Source organism: Scophthalmus maximus, chromosome 2, assembly GCF_022379125.1.
Source record: "Scophthalmus maximus strain ysfricsl-2021 chromosome 2, ASM2237912v1, whole genome shotgun sequence".
Classification (NCBI taxonomy): domain Eukaryota; kingdom Metazoa; phylum Chordata; class Actinopteri; order Pleuronectiformes; family Scophthalmidae; genus Scophthalmus; species Scophthalmus maximus.
The window spans coordinates 24,750,114-24,770,723 of NC_061516.1; the positions used below are offsets into that span (position 1 = coordinate 24,750,114).

At 47.2% G+C, this 20,610-nt stretch overlaps 1 long non-coding RNA gene across 1 annotated transcript in view; it reads left to right on the top strand.

Moving 5' to 3' along the window:
- LOC118300623 overlaps positions 1–14,341 on the top strand; it is a 44,601-nt gene extending 30,260 nt beyond the window's left edge. Inside the window, exon 3 of the long non-coding RNA XR_004790120.2 lies at positions 13,148–14,341. This is a non-coding gene — a long non-coding RNA (uncharacterized LOC118300623). The remainder of the gene's footprint in view (positions 1–13,147) is intronic.
- Positions 14,342–20,610: the final 6,269 nt, after the last annotated feature.

Genomic DNA, 20,610 nt, shown 5'->3' on the forward strand with positions numbered 1-20,610 from the left:
TGTAAATATCTTATGTGCAATGTGTGGGACTAAGAAATGTTTGCGCGCAGTGTTTCCTCGTGTTCGAAAGAGTCGTCGTCCTAAGAGTCTGCGGCATTTTCGCATTGACTGTGAAAAAGGGTAGGGGGACCCAGATTGACTGTGACGGCGCCGGTTTAACCCCGAAACATCTGAATCATCACCTGAGTGGGATTCAGAGAGAGGGAGGGAGGGAGGGAGGCAGAAGTCAAAAGGGAACAGGCCGGCTGCGGAAAATCCTCGCACTTTTTAATGTTACTGGTCCAGCGACACAAGCGGGGCGGGGGGGGGGGGAGCCCGGCACAATAATTAGTTTCACAGGAGCCGTGTGTTTAAGAATGATAAGCTTTGCTTTGGGTGAAGTGGAGTCAGCAGACGAGTGTAGCGGCTCGTTATCTGCACAGAGCAGAGGGAGAGGAGGACACGGCCGTAATAACTTTGAGAGACAGAGGTTGAAGGGGATGGAGGGAGGCTGCAAGTTGGCCAGTGTTTAAAAAAAACAACGCGTTGAGATCAGGATCTGCCACGCATTTCCCCTCAAGCGCTGCTTTTGCTTCGGACCGGTGCATTTGTAATGGACGTTATGTCCATGATGGGACGGCCGCCCGCCCGCCTGTGTCGGCCCCTTTTTTCTTTATAATAAAGTGTCTGTGCTCGTGCGGCCGGCAGCTTCCGCCGCCGCCGTCGCCTCAAGGACGCGGCGCGAGCCGGAGCCGCAGAGAGAGCACACGGCTCCCTGGTGCTCACACACGCTAGCATCAGCGCCACGCGTCCACACTCATTATTCACGGTGCGTCGCGGCTGCGGAGCTGCTCGCGATGCAGCGCGTGTCAGGACGCGCTCGTCAAGTACGCCCGACCACCGTATGACGCGAGGAAGAGAAGCAGGGGAGGGCGGAACGTGGACGTGGCTGCTGGGAAATCGCTGCGAGCTGCACGCTGAGATGATTTCATGAAGAAACCATTTAACGACATAGTGCTGACTGGGAGATGGCTGGTTGGGCAGATATTTAGAATATGTTCATTTTATATATCCAACAATGTATGGATATTTAAAAAAAACAATACATGTTCCTTATGATTATTTTCACTGGTCCTTTTAAAGGAAAAATCAAATAATCGATTGATTCCGTCAATAGCCGCTGATTGATTTCGTCGTTTTACTTCATTACAATCATTTGACAAATGCTTTTGTCTAAAGCAACTTATCTTAATTTCATTGAACTTCCACAGTCACAAAAGCTTAAGTGTCTTGAAACATTCATTTTACACGAAAGAGAAATGCAGCGTGAGCAATTTCTTGTGGGTTTTTTCTGTCGTCGTTGTTTTTGCAGCTCGTACTTCAGAAAAATCTGCTTCGGTGGAGGGACATCCATCGGCTCAGAAGTGGACACACTCACTCAGCGTTGCTATTGACGACCAATGACAGACATTTTTCATTACAGATAGGATTTTTGAAATGATGCAGTTGAACGTCAAACTCTGTCAGCTATAGTTGTTTTTTAAAAGGACAGTAAACTGTGTCTGCATCTTGCCGATCTGAGCGTCCTCAGCCTCGGACTGAGAAAGACGGCATGAATAAATGACAGGAGATGATGATGCTGGCCGGGCTCCACGTTTCCACGCTCAGGCTGACATTTTGGCCCCTTTGTCGTGTTCCAGACGAGCCTGTCGAGCGGCGGCTCGCGAGGTTTGATTTGAATTCTCCTCTTCGGGGCCAGTGACCTTATCAGAGCCATTCTTCTTACTGGCAGAAGGTGAGAGATTGTCTCTGGTGTCACCAGGCACGCGACACGTTCCCCCGAAAAGTTACGTCCTTCGTGCTGCTTCCCTCTTTAACAGGGATTACTACATCCTCAGGAAATGTCCCCGATGGGGCTCTGAGCCAAGAACCGGATGCACCTCGGTGTAATTTGCACTGCGCGTTAATATTATTACATTTCAAATTTGTACGCAATTAGATTCCGGTTTACGACAAGCAGCAGCTCGTTATCCAATCAGGGACTAGAACTGCCTTCCAGGTGTATTCCGCTCGCTAAGGAAATACCATTGAACGGGCAGTTAAAGGGGCAGGGAGCGAAATCTAAAGCAACACACGTTTTTGTCAAAATCCGGGAATATTTCCTCACCGTGCGTTAGCTGGCGCTTTTGTTTGTGCGGCGGGAAAAAAAATCCGGGTTTACGGCTCAGCCCAGGCACAAAAGTGACAGCTAACGGACGGTGAGGAAATATCCGCCGATTAGAATCGCTTACTGCCCCTTTAAGAAGAAAGCGCCGCGAAGTCAGAATTCAAAGTTGACTTCGCTGATACCAGTGTTTATGGATCAATTTAAACATGTAACGGCTACCAGATTAACTTGCTGGTCACAGTAAGAGCTCATTGACCCAGACTGGAGAATGTCTAACTTCACTACCACTCTTGTAAGTGTAGCAGTCAATTCAACATCCTCTTCATTACGTTCAACCATCAGAAGCTGTTTTCGCCTCCACGGAAACCCTGTACCTACTCAACTGGCTTTAAATGTTGAGCTAATCCCTTGCAGCACTCGCTCTCTACCTTTCCCCGGCCGCACGCATGCATAATGCATGACGCAGTGTTCGTCTAGTTTGTCTGGTCTGCGGGCGCCGTCTGTTCTCCTCTCGCTGCGAGCACGGAGCAGACTGGGAGCTGCTCTTCCCGGACACGGCACAGTGGGAATGCGCGGTGGGGAAAGTGTTTTCAGTAACGGCGCGAGGACGGAGCACTTCATCCATGCGTGTGCTAGACGACGTCGGCTGACAGCAGAGTGGCAGCCGACGTCGTCTCTCCTGTCGCTCATCAGCTAGTCTGTCGAGCCTCGCGCCTTCGCGGCCACAACAGGTGACGCCGCTGTCGCTGGTTTTTCCTACGACGTGACTCGCGAAGCGCATGAAAGTCGCCTTGTCAAGGTTCCGAGATGATATTATCAGGGTGGCAGAGGTTAACGAAACATAATGATGGTTATAGACTCTTCTTCCTCCCACTGTACAAAAATGAAGCCAAATATCCCTGATTCAGGAGCTGCCATCTTGAACTTTTGGCCGAAACAACAACACTCTCGACCAATCACAAGATTTCCTGGAAACACGAAGACTTGAACATGCGTTAGTATGATAAGAATGACCTGAAATGACAGAAACCCTTTATGTAACATGTATTAAAAATACATTCCTCGTCCGCAGATTAAAATGGACGTAGACTTCCGGATGCAGAAGGTGCGGATGTATTCTCTTGAATGACCAGAAGAGGGCGACTCCTCTGGTTGTTTCCACAGAAGCCTATGAAAAGAAAGTCACTCTACGTTTCACTTGGTTCATAACGTCAGGAAACGTTTCCCCGAGGAGTTTCTGGTCTCAGTCTCTAAGTTTCTCGTAAACCGTGGTCCCATTAAAATAGTGAAAAGAGACGATAAAGCACAGTGCATGCAGCGTGATTGACAGCCGGAGCCGTCCAATCGGTGCACGGTTTGCAGGTGTAGGTGGACGTGCAGCGGACCCGCTCGCTCACTCCGGTTACGTCTGGTTTTGAATAATCAAGATGGCGCTGGTCAAAATGCAAAACACTCGGCTTCGAACCGGCACAGGTGGACACATCTTTATTTACAGTCAATGGATTGTACTGGTGTAGCTGGTTTGTTATTAAACATCATGAATCTTGAATTAATTATTATCTTCTTTTTTTAAATTTGAAATATGGTCAAGAGCAAATAAACTGTGTAAATATCTTTGTATGGCCTTGCCTGTTATTTGCAGGTGGTAATCTAAAAAGAAAGATATTTTCAGAACAAATAGGATGGTGAAGGGGGCGCCTCACTACAGGCCAGCTCTCATTTGTACCTTGTATTCAGAGAGGAGCCTCGATCCCAGGCCTTCACCAATCTCAATTAACGGAGAGAGGAGATAACAAGGAGCGAGTTTGCAAACGTGACCTCAGAGTGTGCGGTGACTCACCCATAATACACATTAGAATAATTCCCTTTTCGTAAAAGAGGAAAAAAAAGAAGCCCTCATTAGCCCCGTCACACAAATGAGGATGCAGCTCTGCGGCGAGATGGTTCGGGGCCAATAACTCGCGAATCCACTCGATCCGTGAAGATGCACACATCTGCAATCGCTTATATTTACCTGCCGTCGTAGCTCTCACCTTTCCAGGACCTGTATCAATACTCCTTCTGCAACGCTCCAGCCCCCACCCTCTTGTTCTTACACCAGTTCATCCTATTACACTCTTTACACTTGACCTTTTTTGCAGACTAATACCTGCAGATTCAGGCTGACTGCGGGAACACAGACAAAGCCGCTATACTACCATTTTTATACAGCTTAATAAAAAAAAGGGAACCAAAGAGAGTGACATCTCCCCGGAGGGAAGCGGCTCTTCCACTTCTGTATTTAATATCCAGTCTCTATGAGAATCGCAGAGACATAATACAGACGTCGTAAAAATTAAAAATGTGTACGTAGCTGGCAGGCGAAGGCGTTAATGGTTCACATCCATGATAATTCATAAAGCAGGATACAATTCAGAGCCTTTAAAAGATGATATTAATGAAATATACAGATACAAATGACAGGCACATGTTCAGGAAAGTAAAAAGGTCAAAGGTCGTCAGGCTCCTTCTCACAGCTTCAGTGACATGGCAAGCGAGATTCTCATACTGTTTAATTCAACTTCAAGAAAAAAAGACTCAAATTTAATATAAGGACAATGTGTGACAACCAGGGATGTTATGAGAACCTATACGTGTATTATTTTTAGATCATAATGAACGACTGTTTTGTGTTTTTCTTATTTGCCGTTGTGATTTGCACTTCAGGGTCCACAGTACCTCCTAATGTGACTCTGTTGGAAAAGACGCAGCAAAAAAAAAAAGCTTCTGCCGAACAAGGGAACTATTTATTAAGAAGGAAAGAATATCAGAAAATCGTTCGACCTACACATGAGCTCTGTGTTAATGCTTGAAAATATCACCAACTCCTTCATGAACGTGGCTGGATCCAGTCATGACGTGAATCCACAAACGACGAGTCATTACAACGCGGTCCTCTGACCGGAGAAAGGAACAGTGGAACGTGGGACTGTCCTGCTGTCGGGAAACAGGGCAGAGTTGCCGGTTCACGTGTGGCACCACAACACACGCGGACGAATCCCCACGAGCTCTCCTCCAGATTCCCTCGCAATTTATCACAGTTGAGACCTCCGGCTGGGAGATGGAGTCTCCATGATGGTTACACAAACAGTAGCACCAAGGTGATTATGAGAGTATATTTGTGTGTGTGTGTGTGTGTGTGTGTGTGTGTGTGTGTGTGTGTGTGTGTGTGTGTGTGTGTGTGTGTGTGTGTGTGTGTGTGTGTGTGTGTGCGTGCGTGCGTGCGTGCGTGCGTGCGTGCGTGCGTGCGTGCGTGCGTGCGTGCGTGCGTGCGTGCGTGCGTGCGTGCGTGCGTGCGTGCGTGCGTGCGTGCGTGCGTGCGTGCGTGCGTGCGTGCGTGCGTGCGTGCGTCGCAGTATCCATAACACACCACAGCCTGGAGGCCCCCCCCCCTGGATACTGCTCACAGCTCACCAGAGGCTGGGATTGCCAACCAAGGCAATGAAAAACAGAAGCGTCAAATATCTCTCTAAGCACATTCGACAGTAAATGACTCATCGAGAAACTGAAAAAAGAAAATAGTGGAGAGGCACAAGCGACATCTCTCCGAGCAGGGCTGTTGAAGATGACAGCGGGTGTCAGCGGGGGGGTTCCCCGTCCCCCGTCCCGTCGTGCCCAGACATACGCGGTGACGCGGCTGCTGTTTTGACGAGGGCAGCCCTGGAACAGGAGCAGTTTGGGCTTTTTTTGTCCTGACGCCTGCGTGACAACACGCTCACACACACACACACACACACACACACACAGTCTGTCTAGTGTGGGAGCTGTGGGGATGAATAATCGAGCGGGTGCGGTGGACTGATGCGGTCCGACTTCAGTACCTCCACCCGGGAGATGAACCCTGAGTGGAGGGACGAGTTGCCTGAAGCTCACACGTTCATGTCCTGAGAGGAATCCAGGATGCCTACAGGCTGGAATCACAAAAAGATCAAATAAAAATACAGAAAAACAGAAAAACAGCCCAAAGAGGATGTAAACAAGTTTCCCACTGGATAAGAAAAAACACTGCAGCCAGTCCCACATGGCACTGAAGCGCCGACAGAGATGTACACTGGGCACTTTGCACAACGTTGTAATCAAAGCCAAATGTATTGTGCAGTGCGCAAGCCTAATTTCCACTCGCTCGTTTTCTGGACATGGCCCTATGTCTATGTTAGACCTCAGAAAGAGTGAGATGTGCAAGTGTGGGGACGTTCAAAGAAATATCCCTCATATGCTTCCACCAACCTCGGGGGATATCGGCGGTGCAAAGTGTCTGTCAGCGTTTTGTTCTGTGGGTCGGAGTCATCGTGACTAAAATGGCCAAAGATTTTCTGGATTTTTTCCCGTGTGCTGCCCACACGTGGCGGCAGAAGCGATCCTCCATTTCTGATACAACGACAGGACATCTGACGACAGTGACGGAGGTAGGAACTCAACGCTGATTGGCCATCGCGTCACATCCGACGATGAACATTTTGTTCATCGTCGGCACTAATGTTTGATTTCCGGGGGCCATTTTTTCAGTCCTCGGGACTCGTGACGTGACTTGAACATCCGTTTAATGATTTAGCATCACAAGTGAATCAGCTGCACGTGTGTGTGTGTGTGTGTGTGTGTGTGTGTGTGTGTGTGTGTGTGTGTGTGTGTGTGTGTGTGTGTGTGTGTGTGTGTGTGTGTGTGTGTGTGTGTGTGTGTGAGAGAGCGTGTGAGCGGCCGAGGACTTTAATCTCGTGCCACCTGATTCAGAAAAGGAAAAAAAATCAATCAAACCTGCGCGGAGGAAAAATCGATGGTCTTCAAGAGTTGAGCACAGGAAGGACAACAGGATGCAGGGGTGTGAAAAGGGAAACGGCACCTGCTTGAGTGCTTTGTGTCGTCGTGGTCGTGCTGCAGCAGCGTGAGACCTTTTGATTATGTTTTAAATATTTCCAGAGCAAACAGATGAGTGATTTTCACTGCTAACAAACCCCGAGTGAGCCTATGGAAGCGTGCTTGAAAACATTTCTGATAAAAGCTTAATTTTCTTCTATGCAGCTTGTCCAGATGTATTAATAATGATAAAAAAATATTATTATTATTTTAAAAAAAGGTTACAAGGTGCTTTACAACATAATAAGACTGAACCACCCACCCACCTACACCTGCAACCGTGCACCGATCGGACGGACCATCTGTCAATCAAGCTGAATCCACGCTATGGTGCTTTATCGTCTATTTTAGATGGGGTTCACAAATTAGAAAAATGAACATCATGTATTGGAGAAGACCTGAACTAGAGATTCAACCATAAACTCCTCAGGAAAATGTTTACTGACGTTACAAATAAATTAATAAGGGGTCATTTTTTCTCATAGACTTCTATAGAAACTGACTTCTTTCTGCGAGCCAAAGAGTCGCCCTCTGCTGGCGAATCCAGAGAATACAGGCTTCGTGCACATCGGCTTCATTTTCCAGACATGACGATGGAGAAGAAATCGGCACAAATTACAAAATGACCCTTTGGAACCATGAGTCTGGCCCTTCAGCGTTAGAGCCCAAAGTCAAGTGTTCCTACAGTAAACATGTTCCTGTTTCATTACTTATGAGGAGACCTTGTATCTTGGTTTTTAAAAAAGCCATCATGTCTCAGGCCTGTTTGTTGCACGTCTCATCACTGGTACTGGTCTTCTGTTTTTCCATTTGCTCTGGACATATGGTCTTCTATATTTAAAAGCGGCGGACTGTAGAGGACCGGAGGGTTTTGTCTTTCTTGGCAAACGGCCCTCTACAGCAGCAGCAGCCATCTATCCCGCGTGTCGATCAGTGCGTTGCTTTAACTCAATGTCACACAACCTCGGCTAAAGTGTTGTTTTCATCTGCGCTGCAAACGGCCCCGACACAGCGCCGCCTCTCCCCAGACCAACGACAACAACTCCCAACTTCTTCCCCAAGTTGTATTTCATGCTAACAAATTAATGTACCCTTTTCCCATTTTCAGCCCCACGAAAATGTGCTCGTCTCCCATGCAAAAGTGGAAAAAAAAATCAAATCAGTCTCGTCATTTTGCAGCGGGACCAGTTCGCTTTCCACCCCCCCGGCACGGATGATGAGACAGCGCAGCTGCGTTCCCGCGAGCGATTCTGATGACACCCAAATTAAAAGCCGCCTGAGAGAGCTGGGGCCGTTGATATGGAATCACAAACATCAAGCTGACTCACATCAATAAATTAAACACTGTATAAATTCACCGTCCACCTCCGTCTCGCTGCCGCGCCGCCGACGAGATGAGCCCTGGTGGACGAGCCTTTGAGGAAAGTCTGGAATTCAGCTGTGAGGTTAAAAAATGAATGTGTTTTGAATAATAACGGCACACATTCATATCATTGGAAGAATATAAGGTTTTCAAATGGTCAGATGTGCGGGTTGTGGAAGGCAGAGATGCTGCGGGAGCGGAAACTGACAGGTTTATGAACTTTGTTGTCGTATATGCCTCATTGATTTGGCCACTCATCTGTCGTTCCAACAGGAGCAGCTGTGGCCCCACGCATCATTGAGGCAATTAAAAATGTACTTTAAAATTTTTAGTCCCCATTTGCAGCAATTTGCTTCAAAAGCCATAGTCACTATGGTAGTCATAACCCAGTCAAATCTGAAAAGACAGATATTTATTTTTTGGGATTCAGTGTGATTGACTCGTCCCGAAGAATATTATGATAAACAATGGCCATCATAAAAGGAAAAACAGAATCATAAGATAACATAATCATTTATTGATCCTCATGAAATGGAAATGCGGGTATTAGAGTCAAAATGAAATGGAATAAAACTATATGGAGCATTTATACACAGAATAGACACATTTACAGGAGTGGAAGTACAAATACAGGTCAATTTGACATATTAATACTTTTCCAAAATGTTAACAAAGGGGTTGGGGGGGGGGTTCAACACAGAGCAGACAGAACAGGAGACACAATGGAACAGATGAGCTGACGAAGGGAGGAGAGGAAGTGAAGAGACACAAGGAAAGTTACTACAAAGTAAAACAGGAAGTGGCAAACTCAGAAATGCACAAAACATGAGACATGAAAAGTATGGAATGCAAATCCAAACACAGGGAAGCACAAGGGGACCAAAAGGAAGTATCAGAACCATGACAGCACGTCTCCTTGTGGTCAGGGCGGGTGAATTTCATTGAACAGAAATGTGTGGTATGAAATATTAACTCAAAAGTGGCAGCTCGTGGAGCGATGGAGTGATGGGAAGCAATCACCTGCCACAAAACCAGAAAACAACCAGGCCTCAGAGAGGAATAATATCATCCCACTGGGCGTCTGGGTATATGGACGGCCTCTGGGCGAGAAGCTGGTCGACTGCAAGCTAAAAGCTCAGTGGTCACTATCACATGTTCATCCTTCCGCAATGGAACGATGAGAGGAGGAGGAGGAGGAGGAGGAGGAGGGTCGGTGCACATCCTTTATCTGTTCAAATAGCTGTGGCCCAGATGTCTGTGTCTCACTCGCATTGCTGCGATTGTGTCTGTATTCCTGACTTCCATAATAATGTGTGTGTGTGTGTGTGTGTGTGTGTGTGTGTGTGTGTGTGTGTGTGTTTGTGTGTGGTTGCCAATCGATTCTCCACAGGCTGGTGGGCCGGGGGAACCGCTTGCTTTCTGTCAGAGCCTTGAACGAGCTGGTGGGCGGGCGGATTAGTCCATTGTCGCGAGGGGCACGCAGAGCTTGAGATTTCACATTGTGTTGAATTAAAACATCTAATTACGAAAACAATGGTCGTGAAAGCGGTGCGAAAAAAGCTACTTTCATTTTGATGATTGATTCGATTTTTTGTTAATTTGAGTCGGGGGGGGGGGGGGGGGGGGGGGGGGGGGGGGGGATGGAGCCGTGCAAATTCCTCCACAGTTTGTGTTTGAGCGTTGGAGGAAAACCGCAGGAATTCATTCACAAGCAAACTGTAATCAGGCGTAATCCTCGAGCCCTGGCTCAAACATTTTGAATTTGATAATGAAGGTGGTGCAGAGGTGGGGGGGGGGTTTCTTGCATTGGGTTTCTTGTGACGGTGATTCATATTTGAAAACCAGACCGAAGAGGAGAGCAAATAGTATAATATAGTATAATTTTGCCCGTACTTATGGTTGAACAATTATTTTATGAACTGCAAAGTGTATTTTTCAAATTGCCTGAATCCAAGGTTTCAATTATAACTCAGTGAATTCTGTGTTTTAATGAGAGTGTAGGAGTTGAAGGTCAAATTCGCTCTACTACAACAACTGTTGGCATCGAATTGAAACGTGGATCTGCAATAAGCAGCGGGGTTTATAGACTGGCGAGCTGCGAGATGATTTGGGGGATTAATGCTTCCCGTTCCTGGGGTTTGTCGCGTCATGCCGGAGTGATCGTCTGTGCGCTACGGAAAAAAAAGGAAAAAGGGAGCGTTTGTCACTCGCGCACCCAGCTGTGTGTTTGCCAAGTCGAAACAGTGTGAGGAGATGACGGATATTAAGAAATGGCAGATGGAGAAGGGAACACGCAGCCCTTCTATCATCCCATTATAAGTCAGAGGAGACAAGAGAGGCAAAAGAAAATAAAAACCCAACACAGGGTGACTCATCTGTTTCCTGTCCTTTTGTATTGCTGCATTCACAACCAGCCTCATAAAAATATAATCCATACATATATTATTATATGGGGTTTTTTTTTCTCTCATTCCCAAAACTCCAGATCAAAACACGTCATGACGACGATTGGCTCCGGTTGAGAGACGTTGGAGCGAGGGGACGTGGGGTTCGGTCGAGCATTTGTGTATCGGGACGAGAGGCTAATGCAAGTTAGCATCATCGCTTATGCAAGCCCGAGAGAAGAACGCCACCATCAGACCAAAACCCTTGATTTAGTTTGCGATCAAATCCCTGACAAAGGTTCTGACACTCCCGTCCGCCTCAGATGTTCAGTACTTTGTGTTCACTTTTTGCACGCTCATTTTGAATGTTTGTATTCAATTGGTCGTGCATAATGGATCAGTGACTCCCTCCATATCGAGGGGATTCATCATTTGCTGGTAGCATAGTTATACAGAATATACTGTATTACTTAGGCCATAGGTTTCGGCTTTTTACCCCATATGCTGCAACCAGCGTAATAGGTTCATTATCGACCCCTTCTGCCCCGGAGTTTTCCAGCAGGAGACTAGAGGTCCCTGCGTTGAACGTTATAAACATCTAGTGATTATTCGTTTGTGTTTTTTTAAACCAATATATTCTTCATTTTGATAGTTAATAAAAAAGCTGTCGTTTGGTGTTCGCTTTAGATTGCAGCGACGACAACGAACCCCCGACCCCGATAGAAGTTGAACGCCGCGTTCAACGGCTTTAAAGGTGTAAAATCAAATGACATGAGATGTTACGCCATGATGATGACAATACACATGCGCAAGTGGCGAACCAATGAACGACCTGCAGGGCTGCAGACCGTCAGTCTTACTGCAGCGCATCGTGAAGATCTAGTTGTGCACGACAGTCAAATAGGACACACACACTGACACACACACACACACACACACACACACACACACACACACACACACACACACACTGACACACACACACACAGACTGACACACACACACACACACTGACACACACACACACACTGACACACACACACACTGACACACACACACACTGACACACACACACACACACACACAGACTGACACACACACACTGACACACACACACACACTGACACACACACACACACACACACAGACTGACACACACACACACACACAGACTGACACACACACACACACACTGACACACACACACACACACACACACTGACACACACACACACACACACACACACACAGACACTGACACACACACACACACGCTGACACACACACACACACACACTCAAACAAAGCTCCACCCTCATCCCCTTCGAGTCTTATTTACACACTTCGGATGACGTCCTCAGAACTGAGCTGACAGCTAAAATTGGAAACTTCACTCAAGCGCGGAGAAGACGTCCATTTGAAAACATGAATGTCTTAGTCCGATCAGTAATCTGCTGCGCACGCGTTCCCTCTGCGGCTCCAACCCCCCCCCCCCCCCCCTCGATCCGTCAGTCATTTAGTGCCAGTCCACTTCCGCTCGGCGAATTCTCGAAAGAGGAGTGTAATTCGCACGGTCAATAAAAACAACAGAGCCTGCCATCGGATAAACTGCGAGACGCTGCGCTCCGGCATGTTGATACGATCTGGTGGGGTTTTGATTTAGGAGAAATGATAACATCTATAAATCTTAATGTTTTTACAGAATTAAAATGCCCACGTTGCGACTTTGAGCTGCCGATTGATGAAGTGATAACGTCTCAGTCGACGGACCCTTGGGGAAAATGTAATTAGTCAACACTTCAATTAAAAATTAATCTCTGAAAAATACATGTACTGCCAATAAACATCAAAGCAAATTCTGGCCACACGTGTGCAACATGTTAATCTGTTTAAATCGCGACTTCAGCTGGCATCTTGGTAGGAATCACAAATATGTGGCCCATGAATCTTTTCAGTATTGGCAACAGTTTTTATCCTGCAGAGACAAAATCCAACATTGTAATTCTTCTGACAGAGTCGTAGACTTTCAGTTTCCCTCTTTGGGTTTTACGATTATCAAGCGCGTGCCTCAAAATGGCAGCTTTACTTTATCTTGTATTATATTACTGTATATGTAACATTCATAGTGCTGGTTCTTATCCTCAGATTTTATAGTAAATTCTAGCGATGGGATTATCCAATGTGATTGGTTAGAATGTCCCTCGTGTCCCAGCCGACCTACTCAGAATAATGGGCAGCCAGAAAACACGGGGCAAATTCATTCAAAGCTAGTTTGCAGGCGACATACAGACCACTGGCTCAGTTTGAGCTTCCTCCACAGTTAACAGCGTATAAAATCTGCGACTATGAACCCTCCCCACACAGAGCAGAGCGTCTCGAGCGAGGCGCATCGTGTCAGAGGTTGATTGACGAGAATGACGTCTGACGTGAGGACGAGGGGCCGACACCGTTTGACTGTGCAGCCAGAATCTTCAAGTCACTGCGAGTCAGCACTTTCCACCAAAAACCTTTCATTAAGAATGCACGAACAGCGTCAGCTGTCGGCGGACATCACACCAAAACCAGTCAGCGGCCTTCAGTCAGCGGGCGGCTGCGCGAAAGATCAAGGAGGCCAATTCACTGCCCGGCCGTCTTTGAACTGAAACACAGGGGCGACGAACAGGTTTCCACAGCACACAGTCACAGACATTTTCTGTCATATCTATACTACAGTGGTAGATGGGCGTGCATTGTGATGAAGGGGATATGTATACCTGGACGTGGCAAAAAGAACAAGCAAATTATTGTGCAATTCCATTCGGTAAATATTAGGAGTTGGTTTGTTGAGCTCATCAGCTGGTACCACAGGGGGCATTATTGACGTAATAAAAAGAATAGCTACATTTCTGTTTGTTGCAGTGACCTCATTCTGTCAGATCTGTTTGCGTCTGCCGCTACGTTTCGTTTTCTCTCAACGGACGTGTAAGTCACATGATTTCATGCACGTCAGGATTTTAGTGCGTTTCCACTGCACTTTGTCGTGTTTCGCATTTTCTCCCCCCCAGTACAGAGTCTTTTCCACACCAAAATATTTGTTTGCAATTGCGGCATTTTCACTGCAAGTGCAGATGGCACATGGCTGCGATGGGACCGCACCGTAGACTGGACACGAAGATGGACGACATGACAGCTCCCAAAAAAAGGGAAGCCAAAACATCTTGATTGCCCCCTGGTGGCTGGCGGCAGTATAGGTCACAAACCCTGCATCCTCCATGTAAGATGATGGGATATGGACCAAAGTCACAAGTCTGATGCACATTAGATAAATGTTTCTGTCATTTTTAGATAGTTGTTATCGTACTTATGTATGTTCAGGTGTTAATTGTTCTGTTAAGTTTGTTTTTAATTAGTTATTTGATGTGATAAAAATGGGGTGTAACGCCATGATTGACAGATTGAAGATTGAAGATTCAAGATGGTTTATTTTGTCATATGCACAACAATAACAGAAGCAGTCGTTTGCAATGAAATTCTTTTGTCTCAGGCTCCTTCAACAGCGCAATATAAAAGAAAAAATATAAAAAGTAAAAAAATTGGAGAATACAAGAAAAGAGAGCTGAGACCAAAATAACAGGTGTAACATTAATATAAAGTAAGATGTAGAATAAATTAAATGTAAACGAAATATAATACTGTACATGGAATAATTAGAATAAAGTAAAAATATAGCAATAACTGTGAATGAAATATAATACTGTACATGGAATATAAAAATGTAAAATAAGAATATGTATGCATAACATGCACAGATGTAAAGAGTTGAGTGAATATGTATGAATAAATAAATAGATGCAGCATAAACAGGTGTGAAATGTCAACAGATGAGACTGACCTGTGATTGGTCAAGCGCCGGCATCGGCGGAACCTCGATACCGTGGCGCCACTCTACGACCACTTGTGAGCGGAGTCTGGTTCCAACTGGTGTCACCCGCACAAGATGGCAACGCCCGCATCGGAGACGTTTTGGCTCCATTTTGGAGACGCGTCGTCCGTCTTTGCTCAGTCTGTGATCACAGCGGCCGCGACACCTGCACACATGCTGACGTTCCCATCCACGACGACCACACCCCTCTTTGACCTCGGCCTCCGTTTGGACTTCGACCGCTAAGTTTCGTGACTGCGAAACAGTGCTGTGTGGGATCCCACGCATTATTCGATTTTCCCTTCATTCCCATGCGGAACTGGATATTCAATGATCCCACTCTCTGACTCAGTTTCCAGGTGTTAGCTAAATGAGTATACGCCATCGTTGATTCAAAATTATAACGACAGCTTTCACCTCTTGCCAGGAGCTTTGCCTGTAGCTCTCCGCTTTATCTGCTCTCTCTCTCTCTCTCTCTCTCTTTATCCTTCATTCTTCACATTTCTTCATCCACCCGCTGCTTGTTCGCCTCCGCTTCCAATCCTCGCTGTAACCTTGTGGGTGAGTTTGCTTTAATATTCATGCTGATTGAACCTGAGGGGAATTCTGCATGTCTCCCTAATTTATGTGAGATAGGCTTCATTATTCACCCGCTTATTTAATATGCATCACAGGACTGGCGAGTGCACATATGAGAGAGGAAATCTGAGAAAGCTGCTCTCAGAATCGCCGCGCTCTGCGGAGTTAAACTTCTAAAGAGCTGACTGATAATCTCGCCCCCGGGCAGACGACTCTATAGCTCCTCTTTTGTCACTTCTACCCCTTCTCCCGTCTCTTCCCTCACTCTCTCTCTGTCGCTCTCACAATCAAGTCACCGTGGGCTGATTTGCCATGATTTTTTCTTTCCCAAACATTTGCGGGCCCAAGACGATGAATCCATAAAGATGTGCAGGTCCCCCTTGTGCGGGCTAGTCCAAAGAAGTGGTCGAGTATCAGACGCGACCTGTTTCCCCACTGTTGTGAGGTAGCTGGCATTCAACAGACCGTCATGAATTCGCTGCCAAAAAAATCATATTTCCCAAAGTGTCAAACTATTCCTCGATCTCCCTTCTTGCGGCCAAACCGATTTGACAGCACCAAGGGGGGGGTTGTTTTGTGTCCGTGCAAGATGGCGAGAGAGCCTCCTTTGGATTTTGCACTTAGCAGATTACACTGGCTGACAATATCATATTCAACACAAACGTCAAAATCGACGGCACATCTCAGGAAACCCATTCATCACACCAACCGCTCTCTCGTCCCGTGCCCGTCCTCGCCATGTGGTCCATATTCATACGTTCACATTCCCTCTGCGTTATCTGTCCCCATTTCACCTCCCGGTGCTAAAAAAAGGGGCATCTGTATTCCACGGTCAGGTCGGCAGGGTGAGCTTATCTCTTTGAAAGGATTCCGATTCTGCACGAAAAGGTGATTACGCAGGCAAACCTGGGTGACACCGCCCGACATGTTAAACAGGCGGGGTTCAGCGCGAGGGGCTAACTGGACGGCTGCTGCTGGCAGCGTATCCATCCGGGTCATGGTGGGAGATGAAGTCTTCCGGCACGCGATCAAACGAACCACGTCCCCGGTGTGCAGCTGTGGAACAGGGAATTCATAGTCCGTCGGGTCTTGCTTCCAAACATGTCACAGCATATTGTAGTGGTTTTTTTTTTGTGGGACTTTGTGACGCAGATGTGAACTGACGAGCGAGTTCAAGCCACATGGGAGCACCGAAAGAGTTGTTTGAGGATTACAGTGAAGAAACACCCGGGCCGCGCACACGTCGACACGTCAAACGTGGAACGATGTGTCACGTAACTGCTGCGGCTCTTTTCTCCACAGGTTCAAACGTGAGAAACGTGTGGCCGCAAACACAGCAACCGTTTTTCCTTTAGCGTGGGGCCAACCTGAACACTAAAGCTCTCCAGCGCCGCTTCTAGAAACGCTCTTCTGCCTTTGGCGGTCAAGAGGAAGCATTAAAGGGACAGTTCGGGGATTTTGAAGCGGGGTTGCGGGAGTTACTTGAGCACGGTTGACATGTCACCTTATGGAGACGGTGAGCAGCGATGTCACTTAACGGAGTTTGGAGGAGAAGGGGAAGTAGCGTAAGTCTGAGTCCCACTGTTGCCGAGGGGACCACCCAAAAGAACACCTTTGTCGCCACATTTTAAAACGTTAAATAAAAAAAAAAGAATCCGCTCAGTTGTACGCTGCAGGACGCGCGCCGGCGCCGTATCACTCCGCAAATCAGCTGTTTGACTCAAAGCTCCCGCGGCGGGTCGGCGCCCTAATACCTGGCCGAAGTACGCTTGAAAGAAAAGGGCAAACTTAAACGTCTGCCTGGCGGAAAACTGAAGCAGTGAAAAAATACGTCCGGCAGCGTGCGACGGAGAGCGCGCTGGTTTTGGGGTGCGAAGGCGCGACCAGCGCTGGAGTCACATGGTTTTCACACCGCGTCCGTGTCTGTTATTTTATTTTCATTTTCGTGACTTCGTTGGAATAAAGTTTGTGTTTTTTAACTAAATTTGGACCTAAAGTGGATCGTTGCGACAGAGACAACCAGCTCCAGCAGCTATCCGGCACCGACGTCACTACAACTTTTTCTCCATGCATTTGTTTTCCTCTCATGCCGAGGTTCAGACTACAAGATATCATCCCGGTAATAACTATAATAATATGTGTTAAATTTTTTTTTAGCATCCTGGGCCACCTGACAACATCCCAGATATAAACTCTTGCATGTCAGCTTCTTTTCTCCTGCAACGTGACTAGTCTGTACGCGTTCTGCGGTGTTTGCACACGAGGAGCACGCGGCGAAACGTCCAACGCACAGCCGTAAACACGGTGGAGTAACAAATGGATGATTATGCTGCCGCCGTCAGGGTGAAACAATAAAGTCCGACCCCGGGGAAAACTGTAATTGTTCCGAGCCCGACGTCTGTTGTGCCGCGTCCAACAAGGCCTGCGAAAAGACAACATGCGTAGGTCGTAATTGCCTCCCGGAACAATGCATCACCCTGGAATGAGGGATGTTGGGACTCTCTTGGCGAGATCACAACGAGAGTTTACGACTGTTTGATCGGTGTAATCAGAAACGTGAGGCCTTTGAAAGAGACAAACGTAGTGCACCGTTCGATCTCACCCTAAGCCGTGTTACTGTAATGTTGGTGATGTGGTTTTACATAATGTGCACAGAAACTAGGTTGACTATGGTGATCAGTTGCTTATTTTTCTTCTTCAAAAGAAAGACATGATTCCTATCTTCCTAAAAGTGAAAGGTAGCATCCCCTCCTCGGAAAAATGTATTTCTCTGGTGTTCTGTAGTGAAACTGGAGGATATTAATTCTAAGCTTTAAATATTGGCATCCAGAAACAAGCGGCGCTGTTCCTCCGCGTCGCGCCACGAGGGGGGAAGAGCCGAGCGCTTAATCAGCTGAACGGCGTGAAGATGATGCCAGGAAAGTGTCGAAACCCTGGGCGAGGTGCCGCACGCCCCCCCCCCCCCCCCCCCCCCCCGTCTCTTCTGCAAACATATTAATCACTGTCAGCGGATTCTTTAAATTGTTCGACCTGGGCGGGGGCGTGGCGGACATGTTACACGCGGTGATGAACAAAATCCTCACGTACGAAGAAAAGAAAGGACGAATGTCTGTGTCGCTTCTACGAGCATGTAAACACGTTTCCCCTCCGGAGCGGACGTCTCATTTCCGCTGGAACAATGGTGAGGCCATTTGTGCAATCAATGTATTTGTCCTGTTCTCCCTCCCAGCCAATTATTTGCAGAAAACAGAAGGCAGCTCACCATTTCTCTTCAGAAACATTCCGGTCCGAACGGTGTCTGGGGAGCTGGGTGGGAACGTGGAGGTTTTTTCTCTTTCAAAGGAAACGGAGAAAATGCAATTTACAGACGAGGCACATGGAGAAAGAAAAGGGGAACCAATCTCGACAAACAAGTGTTGGTGTTACAGGGGTTCTTTTTTTTCTTTTTGCCGCGGAAAAGTGACGGAAGGACGAGTCAAAACCAACGCGTGTGGAAAGGTGAAAAGAAAGAGACGAATACGGCACACGTGCGGGAATTCACCTTGACCTTTGAAAGCGTCTGGCGCCCGTCTGCCCTGACGCGGAACCCCAAAGGAGCCGAGTCTTAACAGCGAGCGGTATTCTGAAGGAAAGGGAGGCCTTGCACGCACAAAGGCACATTTTGAGTCATTCTCAATTGGCTCGGGACAGTGCCCCTCCTCATTCAGTCTTACTGAGCACGATATGAATCGTCTGAATGTCAAATTTCCGCGTCGTGAATCTCGATCATGTGATATTCATATTGTGCTCTGGTGCGTCAGTGTGTGGAGGTCGTGCAAGAAGACGCAAAGACCCCTCATACGGTGGCCCCCGGGGACACAAGGAGAGAGAGCACAACCACGTGATGCGGCGTTCACACCGCGCGCGATGCCAATTCTCACAGCGTCGCTGCGCTCGCGCCAGTTTGGTCGCGAGTGAACATTCGTGCTTAGTTGCCCGTTCAATTCCGTCCACTTTTTTGTCTCCGACAAACCTGACCTGAACAAAGACGCGCGCACACACACACACACACACACACACACACACACACACACACACACACACACACACAGCGACAGTGATTCTCGATTCATGATACACTGACGGGGCGTCTGACGACAGTGAGGATCTCAACACTAATTGGTCAACGCTCCAGCAACTGACGCACCATTCGCGTCGCCCGCATCTCTGCACTGACTTTGTATATAATCTTGTCGCGCTGTGGGATCACCAAGTGTCACAATTTTGTAAAATTGTGATATATTCAGATCATATCACAGGATTTTCTCTGTGTGATCACAGATATGCTAATTAGCTTTTTGACGGCATCCTTTCAGGTTGTTTCTCTCTTTAACACACACACACACACTTGACCTTTAACCGTTTCCCTCCACCCTCGCGTCCTTCCGCTCGGAGATAAACCATGGCAACCCCGCAATTGTTAAGCGTATTACTTATTCATGCACATACGCATGTGTGCTCTCGCATGCACCACGGGCATTCTCATCAGGATGGTTGATGATTATTTCAGCACCTTCCAACACCAAGGACGCCATTAGCATTAAATGACAGGTATTGCAACAAACAGCCACCGGCGTCACTTGCTTATGACTCACGAGGATAGCGACAGCCTTGACAACCACACGTTTAATTTATTGACTCGCAGACCAATCGGTGTTAAAGTGTCGGCTGTGCGCGGCGAATTGTTTACGGTCTTTAAGTCGGATAATAATGACAGGGACAGAACGTCATGGACATGCCCATAAAACATGGACAATGTACGTGTTAGTGACTGAACATTTTTAGGTTTCTACCAATGGTTGTTGGGACTCAGGACCACGGGCGTAGCACTGGGGGGGAAGGGGACAGACTACCCAGGGCCCAAGGGTGGGGGGGCCCTCGATAGCCTGGAACTAGTGTTTTCTAAGTAATTAGTGGCATAACATACATAAAAAATTGGCTGAAAACATTGGTTGAGAGACTGAACTTTATGTATTTCAAAAAATAGCGGAGGTTCTCTGAGGGTCCCTCTCACCCCTTACCATCATGACTCAGCATGAGAATGTGTCAGCTGATCAACTGACCAGTGACTTTGTCATGTCGTCCCTCAAGAAAGTAAAGTCTGGGTCCCAGAAGAGAAAAGAGAAAAAAAAGAAAGAGATTAAAGACAATCCAAGGGGAAAAACAACTGTCAATGAATTTCTTTCAAAAGAAAGGTGAGCTAGCTATTAGCAAACTCCTACTACGACAGCTAGCTATAGCAGCTACCTAGCTGAGATCGACACAGCCGATTTCGATAGCTAGCTAACTTAGTGTAACTTTTACTACC